Here is an 11,913-nt window from a genome sequence, read left to right as displayed (position 1 = left end):
TTAAAATGTAAATTTGTTTTGTTCTTTGTAAAAGTGTTTCAGACTTTGTAATGTTGTTTGCACTTCCCGGCCACCGTAATTTAGCCTTTGCAATGTTTGCGTCATATTTCGAGAGACAAAAGATTGAAAAAGAATGGTTCCGGGACTGCATACTGAATCACGAATATTGGATACAATTTTAATGCACAGTATAGACAAACGGGCAAGCAGTTGATTGTATTGGACAATGGGTTTTAAATAATGTTCATCTTCAGATTTACCTATATGCTTAAATATACAAAGACCAGTGCTGAGTCCATAGCAACCAGTTTATGTGTTGAATTTGTTATTTGTTGAATGGTCTCAACGTTTTATTGTTTTATTTCATGTGAATATTAGTTTACTAGAGGAGTAATTTAGTATTTGAAGTAATGCAGGAAATGTGCATTTAGTTTCCATGCGCATTCTGTTTTCACAACAATGTTAGTGAGTAAATCTACTGAAATGGCCACCATCTGGGTGGAGTGTGATGTGTAAAATGAGAAAGAGGTTAATTCATGTATGTTAGGATTATAAAAAAAACAGTGGCTATCTGTACGTTTTTACCAAGCGCAAACCAGAACAGAAGGTATCACTGCTCTATTCTATACTATCACAGTTGTTGGGGAGGGTCATGCCTCTTTTCCCAATCATTGTGGAGGGTCATGGACAAATGTATTGCTGGTGAAGGGATGGTAAAGTCTATGTTGACTAAAGATCCCAAAACTCTTCCAGTAGCCCTTTAAATAAATAAAAACAAACTGTCTCTGACACACAAGGAAAGCTTTTTTTCGGCAAGAGAACGAAAAACCTTTTGTGTGACAACAGCAAGTTTTGCCAGAAGACAGGCCTGAATATGTTGCATTGAGCTGTGGGCTATAATTGTACAGGGATTGACAAACTTACACTTCAGGAAAGAGGATTAAACAAAGATCAATTACAGTAAAAGCATTTCTCAGTTAATAACACAGCTGGCAATCATCATTTTTAAAGTTGAGTTTTCCAAATTACTTGCAGGTGGATTGATTAAAATGACACTGAAATTATGTTATGTCAAGTCAAGAAAAAACATGGCCAGCAGAGAGAAATAGCAGCCTTTTCTGAGAGTAGTATTTTATTTCTCGCTTGACTGATGTTTCTCATTTCATCTATCGGTGAGCCCCCGGCTTTGGTCATTTAATTTGTGATAAGCACATATGCCTGTCTGTTTCAGAAAGGTATGAAAAGTACTGAAATTGGGCACTGCAGACCTTTGTCTAATGACCAGAAAGGAATTTTTGTCCAGGTTACAACACAGTGGGAACCTATTAATGGTTTGGAAGTAATTAGCACAAAATAGTAATTAAGTTTTAGCAGAATAACAGAATGGGTGAATACAGGACTTTCTTCTGGTTATCCCAGTTACACTGCGGTCTGCTGTATCCTGTAGAACTGGGGGATGGGGGGGGGGACAGTTGATTTAAGGAGGAACTGTAAATTGCAGCAATATGAATGACTTTCTCCAATGTGAAGGTTATTCATTACGCCTTTTTTGTTGTGAGTGTGCTTCAAACATGTTGACAACAGATGTCTTCTGTCTCAGCCAGTTACTGGCATCACAGACTGCTGGTAATAAAATAAAGTCACAGTAACTGCACCATTAACAATATCTCTGCGGTGAACTTACTCACCCCTTGCAACACACACACACACACACACACACACACACACACACACAAACATTAACACATCATGGTGGTGTAGTTACTCAGCAATGTTTTCTTTAGCAACCGCACAGGGGAAATAAACATGAATTATTTGTGTGTTTCTCCCTCACAAAAACACACACACAAACATATAATGCAATCTTTAAAACAAATATTAATCATTTCAGGGGATGTATCAACTGATTTTGGCAAAAAGAGACATCTTGTTTTCTTTTCGAGAATGACCAAAAGCACCCTAAAGACAACACATGAAAGCAAGATTCAGTTAGACATCTCATTGTCAGCAGGTTAACAGGAGAATGAAAAGACATTGAAAGCTCCCTATTAAAACAATCTTTATTATCACCACGGATGATCAGTCAAGGTGTGACAATTACAGTATAGGCAGAACAAGAATTAGGTGATTAGGTGTACATCTATACAGCATTACTAGCTACTGAATGATATTTTTAATGTGGATCTGGATGTAGCTTTCTTTTTTTTAGACTTTGCATCATGACTACCTCTTTGTGGTGAAAACGTAAGACAATGTGGGACTCCAAGGAACAACGTGGAACACTGTGGCAACAATGTGATGACAACGTGGCAACAACAGGGCAAAACGTGGTGCCAGTGTGGTATGAAGGTACAATTCGACTCACCTGATTGCTGTCTTTGGCCATGTTTAAACTAGTCTCGTTTTGCCAGACCTTCCTCCATAGCGCTGCAAAAGAGGGTCTGCTTAGTCCACAAAGCATTCCAGGATGGAAGAAAAACATGCTCTGGTTCACTGGCATTACTTTAAACCAATCACAATCATCTTTGTCGGGAAAAGCTACGGCGCCACTGCAAAAGAGCCTCAGTAAGGAATTTGTCATGACCTAAAGAACGAGATCCAGGGTACAAGCGGCCAAAATGGGTTTCCTCAGGAAGGTGGCTGGCGTCTCCCTTAGAGATAGGGCAAGAAGCTCAGTCATCAAAGAGGAGCTCGGAGTAGAGCCGCTGTTCCTTTGCGTCAAAAGGAGCCAGTTGAGGTGGTTTGGGGATCTGGTAAGGATGCCTCCTGGACGCCTCCCCAGGGAGGTGGTCCAGGCACGTCCAGCTGGGAGGAGGCCTCGGGGAAGACCCAGAACTAGGTGGAGAGATTATATCTCCAATCTGGCCTGGGAACGCCTCGGGATCCCCGAGCTGGTTGATGTGGGTCGCAAAAGGGAAGTTTGCCTGCTGCCCCCGCGACCCGATACCGGATGAAGATGGATGGATGGAGGAATCTATTTTGGTGTAACGTGCATGTATAAAAGTGGACATCTGAGGAGCAGGTAACCATAGTCCTCATAAATCCAGCGGAGTTTAAAACACAAAGGAAGCCCAAGGCAACGGATATCCGGCCTTAATGAGTGAAATCTGACAGAATTTTTGTCTGCAACGGAGCAATCCCAGAAGTGGAACATCGAGGATATAGGTAATGTGTAAACTAATCATTGCACTCCCTCAATAAAATGCAAAAGGGAAGTTTGTAATTCATCTCTCCCTGGGAACTGTAGCAAAATACCAACACAGAAATAGCAATATGCTATAATTTGACATGCACACAACCAAATTCACCATGTTCAAAACCTTGTCAAATAAGTATTACTGTATGGGAATATTACTGCTGTGCTTTTTACAATATTACTTTTGAAGTTAGTACAAAAGAAGGTAAGCCAAAAATGACACCCACAACAATCTGGAATCTCCCAAAAAACAATAAAACGTCATGTGGGCCAACAAGCACTAAAGCGATTCTAAAAATATAAAGTAATAAGAAAGAGCTGATTGAGGCATTTAATAATGGGCATGCCTATTATCAAGTTGGACAATGAGGTGGGGTGTGGTCGCATGGAGTCAAATAGAGGCATACCCTTTTTTTATTGTTTTGTGTGTGTGTGCGTGTGCTTGCTTAACTATATTCATGGTGTACAAAAACCGGGAGTCCAGTATACTTTTGGGGTCTCGACAGCTTTGTGGGGCCAAAATGCTTTACCCCACAATTTCAGAGGGCTGTTTGAGGGTTAAGATTTGGTTTCAGGTTTAGAGTTAGAATTAGGTTGTGGTTAGGGTGAGGGTATGCGTTAAGGTTGGGCATTTAGTTGTGTTGGTTAAGGTCAGGGTAAGGTAGCCTGGTCCCACCAGACTCTTGTACATTTCATTTGTACAGAGAGTTTGGCCACGCACCATTGACAAGTGTTAACTTCATTGAAGGAGGACACTCTGTTGAAGTTTAAAACTATTGGATCTGCCCAGAGCCTCTCTGGATCTGCCGTAACTAAACTCTAACATGTGGTCGTAACGTCGGCTTAACATCGCTAGCGTTTGCCTTAGCCACTCCTTTACCACTAACGAAGCCAGCTGGAAAATCATACTTTTCCCAAACCCAGTGTGAAATACGGCCACAGCATCATGTCACCAACAAAACTCAGCAAAGATTGGCCTTTGACTTCTGGATATTAGGCAGCATTGCCCCAATGGACCAAATGGCTTCACTCGCATCTTTCTCCGCCGCCATTACGGCCAGCGCACAACCTCAACGTCATCATTCACAGCCACTTCCTCTGTGGGCTGACTGGACCAGTAAAGATGTGACCGGAGTGTGTGTGTGTGTGTGTGTGTGTGTGTGTGTGTGTGTGTGTGTGTGTGCGTGTGTGCGTGTGTGTGTGTTTGTACATGAAATATAATGAATAGTGGAGCTATACTCTTAGGTTTAAAATGCAGTCCTGCTGGAGTCATTGAGGCCACATACCATAAGTGAACTACCTTGGAAAGGAGTACATCCTGTTTTCCAGACAATCACTGGATTGAGTTGTTCTCCCAACAGGCCTTTGCTCTCTTGCAGCTAGCTTGAGTAATTACACCGTGTGAGGATGATGATGTCTCCCCTGGAGATGTTCAAGAAGTAAATTGGAAGTGAAGTGAGGGGTCCTGTGTCCACTGTGCAGAGCAGGGCCCAGACGGACCCTGGGGTCTTCAGGCCCCTCGTTAGCAGACTGGCCTACATGTTTTCATTTGTTGGCAAACTGCAGGAGGTCAATTGCTGCTAAATTACCAGCTTTGGCTGAGAAAACAGCATGCAGATAATTAGTTCACTCTGCCCGTCCACACGATTCAGTTTTCTGAAAAACAGTCTAAGAAACGATTCAGAGCTCCAGTGCTGCTATTAGACCAACATTAGTCCAGCATTTGGGCCTGTATGTCTATATGTGTTCAAAAGGCAAGTGGAGAGCTTAAGAGAAAGATTCCGGTCAATGTTTGGTAGACAAAAATGTTTTTCCTTCGGCTTCTGCTCTTATTAAAAGATATTTTACAATAAATAAACACAGTTGAAAGTAAACATTATTTTTCCACTTTGAAGTTCATATCAACAGTGGATTTCTTTCCCTTTCTCAAAAGTGTGGTATTATACTTTGCCTTATATAATTGTTATAACTGTAATGGCACTTCTCCCTTATACAAACAATAAATAAATAATGTATCACAAAAAGTAGCAAAACTAAACATCATTCAGTGCAGCAGCGGAGTAGTAGAGAAAAAGGTCTATCACGATACATGCCCCCAGCCTCAGCTGAGAATGCAGATCAATTCATGGTTTGAATCAGCGATTGTTTTTTATGAAGGTGTTCTCACAAACCCCCAGAACTGGAAAAGACCATAAGAATTTCATCAAACTTGTCCTAGAAAACACTTCATACATAAGACAACCGAACAAATAGTTGGAGAAACGATAGAGGTGGCTACTTGAAGATCAAAAATCTAATTAAGTTGGATAACTGCGTCCCAATAAAACTTAACCCATTAAAACAAATGTGTTGTAAATATGATAATTAACACTTAATCTGTCAGTCTATCAAGTTGTTGTCAATTTTCTATGCCTCACTTATTAAGAGTCACAGAGGACAGAGCTTGACCCAGCATGCATCATGTGAAAGCCAAGGAAACACCAAGCACCCACAGATCACCAGTCAAACCCCAAGAATGCTTCACCAAATCATTGCTGCAATTGGTTGAAATCACTTCCTGTTCCCTGAAATTCTGGTTATTATAGTAACTGTGACGACAGATTTTCCACTATCTTAACAAAGCACGTATGTGAAACCAAACCCTAATCTTTCCCTAAACCTAACCAAGTTGCTTTTGTGCCTACATTTAACCAAACCTTAAGCATGGCACTGTGAGATCGTATTTATTTAGACAGCGTGAGAGGCTCAGACAAACAATGTTGTCCTGTCGACAGGGACATCCAATCAAATAATGTCAATTCAGTTTGATTATCAGGCAATTTCTAATCTACTTCTTGTCATTTATATCTGCAACATCTACTACCACATTAAAGTCCAATGCAGCAGTCAAACTGTACTGGGACAAAATAAAATCCTTAAGCACAGGTGAGACCAATTTTTTAGCCATTTCCATCTGTTTGCCCCGCTGACCTGAGCAAGGAGCTACCGGCTAGCTAGGTTCATGTTCATGTCTACACATATCTAATGCATGTCCGTGTAAATGACTTAAACCAAAGCAGACGTGGCTTACACCATGTAGGTTGAGAAACAGCAGATCTTTGACCAATACTGGGTTTTGAATGTTGATAGTAGAAGGGTAGAGGGGTCTTTCTTTTTTCGCTGCTTGTGTGAAATCAGATCCAAATGGAGGTAAAGGACTTCCTATACACCACTTTTTCATTGATTCAATATTTGAATATTGTACTGTAGATGAAATGTCTGATGTCTGATTTGTAATGAAATGCCGATACAACCTAGTGATTAGGCAAACTACTATTTATGTAACAACGCCTTTAATGGTAAAATTCAATCTTTTCACCACCACAACCGTTAAAAGATCCCTCTTCTCCCTGCCATAGACCTTACACCATAACCTCTTGCAGTCTCAAGGTGGAAAAGGCCAGATAAGAAGGAGCCCTTTGTTCAAGAAAAATGGATATGATTTTGTGCAGTTTGATTAAATCATAATGTGGCAGGTAATGAATCTCCACCTTCGCTATTTCATTACTCAGTACAGTCGCGTTATCAAGCCCTAAATATAGCCTCATTACATATTCCATTTCTACCAGCTAGATTAAAAAAAAAAGAAATGGTCCTTTCTGAACGTCAGGTGTATATTTCACCATGCTGCTGTACAAGGGCCGAGGCTCTTCTCCTTCCCTTTTCTTCTCCCTCTCACTCCATCTCCTTGAGTTATAGCCACCACTCACATCTAGCAGCTCCAAATGAAGGAGGTCTTTGCAACTTAAATTGGAAATAGATGGGAGAACCAGGGTGAAGCACTTGGATGAAAGGTTCAATTACTTTCATGATTGGTCTCAGGAAATGTTTCACAATGACACTCATTTAGTCCAACTAGTGCTCTCTGGATTCTTGTGGCAAGCTGAGATGTCATCCTCATCCTCTCAACACACACTCTCTGAAATCATCTAAGCTATACTGACACAAATGATCTGGTTATAATTATGATCTGGTATGATCTGGTACGATTTGGTGTGCGTATTTGAATCTGTAACCATTCTTCAGATGACCCTTGTTAGCTCACCAAAAACTATCCAATTAAACAAGGTAAATCTGTAATTAGGACAGCACATAATGAACTTGACCCCTGAGGTGGGACAGATGATGTCCTAATCAGAGTCAGTGGGCTAATCTATCTCGACAGAGGAGTCAAAGGTCACAGATGAAGCTGTGATAGTAGATAGACCTAATGAATAACAATAGGTGGATTAACTGGAAGCCAATCCCTGATAGGGAGGAGATTTGGCCAATAATGTCCCACAGATTTTCACGCTGAGAATGAATGTCCCTAGTGTGTCCTGCAGACTGGAGGAAAGTGTAATTTTGGAGTTTGCAACAAAATAGTCTCAATGTTAAAATGTTCACTTATCCTTTTACCTTTTAGAGTTTTCCATTGAAATACCTATTGAAAATTTTTTTAACTGTTTAAGAAATGATTATTTGGCAAATATCACAAATGTATAATTTACCGAAGATACATGCTGATGGTACACTAAGCTGTACACCTGATTTCTAGTAAACAATGCCTTTATCCAAGAGCATATGTGAGCATCTCTGTGCAAGCATGTACTTAATTTTGCTAAATGCAACAAGGCCCAATTGATGGATGTGTAAATTACAGTTATGCAACACTGTGCTCGTCATACTGATTTAAAATAATAAATTATGATTTATAACTGCCAGCAATCTAATATGAACTGCTCACTAATGAATAGAGTGTACCACTAATTGTTTATTGTGTAGGCAATGGAGAAAGAAGAATGAGAATGAATGAATAAGGGAGTGATTTTATGTTGTCCACTAACAGAGCAGCATTCAGTTATAACAATGGAACACCTGCTTGGTTACCCAGGTAACAGCTGGGATGTCAACCATTGTGATTACTGGGTGTGTATTTCTGTTGAACACACTGCATAATAATGAACAGACTTTTTTTTTAGCATTGTGACATAGCTTCGTGGTGTATATGTATGCATGGTGGAGTGATGCAGTTTGGTAAAGTTCAACTATAATTCAGTTAGTGATAGGATACAGGTACTCAGCATGACAAACAGAGTTCATTTGAATCTTTAGGGGGAAGGCTAGTGTTTGGGACTTCAACACAGTCCACCCATTTCCACAAATGACTCAAAAATTACTAATTAATGATAATATTCAAATCACTTGTGTGGCCTTCCTTGGTTGTTGTGTACCTAAACACCATTAACTTTGGTTAAGTGCATTCAGGTGTGTATGCAGAAAATGTTTTCCCTGTATTTTACAGTCACTTAAGCTATTTGCAACTAACCTGTTTGTACAATTATAATTATTTCAGAGTTAGTTTGTGTATTTGTGTGTATGTGTGGCTTTGAGCCTACTAGAGGTCCTCCCTGGGGGGGGTCTCCCCTGCTAACCTCAACAAAGGTCATTGTGGGTCAGGACACCCCGGTTTGACCCCTGGGGTCACGGTAGGCCTGTATGATGGAGATAGCCAGAGAAAGTGAGATAATAGAATAACAATATATATGTTGTGTGTTATGTGCCTGTGCGTCTGGCCTGCCCACACGCATGAATCCCCCCATTCAACGTGTTTGCACACACGGAGCATTCACTCAAGCATTTTGTGCATGCATGCGTGTGTTTGCGCTGTCTGTTAGCCGTGTGTGCATCATGGGTAATCGTCTGTCCGGCATTAAAAGCTAAGCAGTTTGCCTGCGGCAAGGTGCATGTGCAGCAGATAACTATTTGCATCTCTGTCTCCACACTTTAGGAGGAAATCCTTGTGTCCACAGCCCAAATATTCCTTCTATTTACCCCATGGATTATCCCCAACCGATAATTAGAGATAGCAGGGTTGTTTAGAAGGCCTGTCAGCGTTGCTTCTACCTGGCCTTTATTCCATTATCCATTCCATTTCAAATGTCAACATTTGTCTTTTGTCTTAGACAAAAATATCTCGGAAAAACATCTGAAAATGACCAACAGAATTGTAAACAGATGCTTTTAACTATTTATTTTCAATTTGAGGTGCAGTGTTTGATTTTGAACATCTAATGTAAATGCATTCATTAAAAGGAAACAGTTTTACTCATTTATACAATATGCTTTTCAGATTTCTCTTTGGTTTGACCTACTACACATGCCTAATACGATACATTATATATTTACTGACTAGTGAGATGACTGGCATACAGTCAAGACAGAAACAATGGAACAAAATCAAGTGATTCATTTTGATAAAGTTTCTATTTGCAAATGATGTGTAACAGACAGGGCATTTTTTACTAAATTATAGTAAACACAAAGTTTTATTTTTTAGGTTGGTCATGGCTCTATGGATACCTGCCAATGCGTTTGTATGTCAGTTAACAGAGAATTAACTTAAGATCCTGACCCTGTCTGTATAGATTTTCTAAAGATTTGTAGTACAAACAAATCAATCTGTATGCTTATAATCATGTTAATTACATTTTTATAACATGTGCAATTTGCAGATGTTTTACTCCTCTCGTCAGATGACAGTGTGCTCAGGACAATGTGTACTGCAATAATTGCAGAAGTTGGTTAAATTCTAAGTACATAAATGACAAGAATTCCTCAGGTTGCCAGAAGACAGATCGGGCCCAACGCTTAAACCAGTCTGGACTGGACTTGGATAGTCTTTAATATGCTACAGTCCCACTGAAATGGAGGCTTAAAGTCATATTGTTGCACACCAGTATTCCATGTTTCCAGTAATCAAGTGAGCACTTTGACAAATTGTGTACAGTTGTGATAATAACTGTGTTAACACACAGCACAAAGTGCCTGATACAGCAATACCATTACACAGTAAAATGTGTAAAAATGTACACAGTGGCTAACTATGCATTGCAATTTCTTATTTAAATTATATTATTAAATTAAATTATATATATATATATATATATATATATATATATATATATATATATATATATATATATATATATATATATATATATATACACACAGTTACCTCTAAAACTATGAGTTCATCATAAAATACTCAACCACTAGCACCATTGGGAGCCTGCAGATAACTAAATGTCACATTGACTGACATTAGAAACTGGTTTGCACACAATAGGCTATTAGATTGAACACTAGAACTTGGTTCAAATACCGGAAAAAACTGCCATAAGTCAACCTTTCCCCATCAAAACAGGGAAACGGGAAGTGATCTCAACCAAATGCTGCAATGATTTGGTGAAACTTTCTTGTGGTTTGACTGGTGGTCTGTGCTGGGTGTTTCCTTGGCTTTCACATGATGCATGCTGGGACAGCTCCCTCCTCTGTTACTTAGAAAGTTAATAATTGAGGTATAGAAAATGGAAAACTGAATGGACTGACATTAAGTGTTAAAAACCACTGTATGTAGAAACTGCCACATCACTAGGCACTTACAATATGTGCTGTCTTTCACATTAAACAAAAACAAAAGTACTTTGCTACAAACAAGCAAAAATCACCTCTTGATGAAGACGTGATGCAATCGAAAGTTCCACAACTGCCAGTAAATGGACCTTGAAGTAAGATTGTTTAGTCAACTACCACTTAAATATACAATTTATAACAGCCTTTTCCTCCTTTACTGCAAAATATTGAATATATTGTGATATATCATAGATGCTTGTCTTGAAATGTATTGTGTGTTCCGGAATTGCTTGTAAAGTTACATACATGCATAGCACACCATAAGCTACCCATTGACTCCCAACCCTACATGTGTGTATCTGCAGTCTTCTTGTGCAAAGTTATCTGCCCAAGAATAATGTTTGTTGAAGCCACTTTCCCTTTCATGCTTTCTGCCACTGCAATACCTCATTGAGATGCACACTTTGCAAGGTAAACAGCATTTTAAAGGATCCTAAATTAGGTAATCCAAACGCGGCCTCCTCCTGCCTCAGGCAGGGTTTTGAATGCGAGAACTGTTACACACCCTCTTTTATGTTAATCTGCTCCTCTGGCCGCAAAATAAGAACCACATGTCTTTCGCACAGTGTTTCTTAGTACACTGACAGACTGGTCTTTCATGGAGTGGATACTGTAGGACCTGGCAGGGACACCATCAGACTGACTCGAAGGCAGGGGCAGACGATCTTAGCTCCAAGATCTTGAAAGATAAGATTATTTAATTAACTTGACATTTGGCAATCTTGTTTAAGAGGGATACCAGCCTTGTAGAGTTCAAAGCAAATCTATTAGAACTGAGTGCTACCTCTCACTTACCTACACAGACACTCACGCTTCCTCCCTCTGACGATCTGCCCTCGTTGCATTTCAGAGAATCAAAAGTGACACACTTGAACTTTGACACAACCACTTTTGTCCAAAGAAGAAAGTTAATGTTGAAGATGGAGAGAGAATGTAAAAGAAAGAAAATGGTGATGCCAAGAATTAAGCTTTATTCACACCGGACCCAGTTTTTTAATCATTGGGCCATATTTAAGTGTAACTCCCTGAAATAGACCGGTGTTCCATCTACAGTTTAGTTATCGCTTCTATTTTATGAGACAGACCAAATGTGTCATTTTCTCATTGTGTCAGAGAAATCTATTGGATTTGGACATTTGACATGTAATGGTTATAAATACAGCTTCTTTAAGTGAAAGCCTCACTCTGACTCTTTAACCATTTTCAATAAATCCGCCTCTCTC

Source organism: Etheostoma cragini, chromosome 11 (assembly GCF_013103735.1).
Source record: "Etheostoma cragini isolate CJK2018 chromosome 11, CSU_Ecrag_1.0, whole genome shotgun sequence".
NCBI lineage: Eukaryota > Metazoa > Chordata > Actinopteri > Perciformes > Percidae > Etheostoma > Etheostoma cragini.
This window is presented reverse-complemented; position numbering follows the sequence as displayed.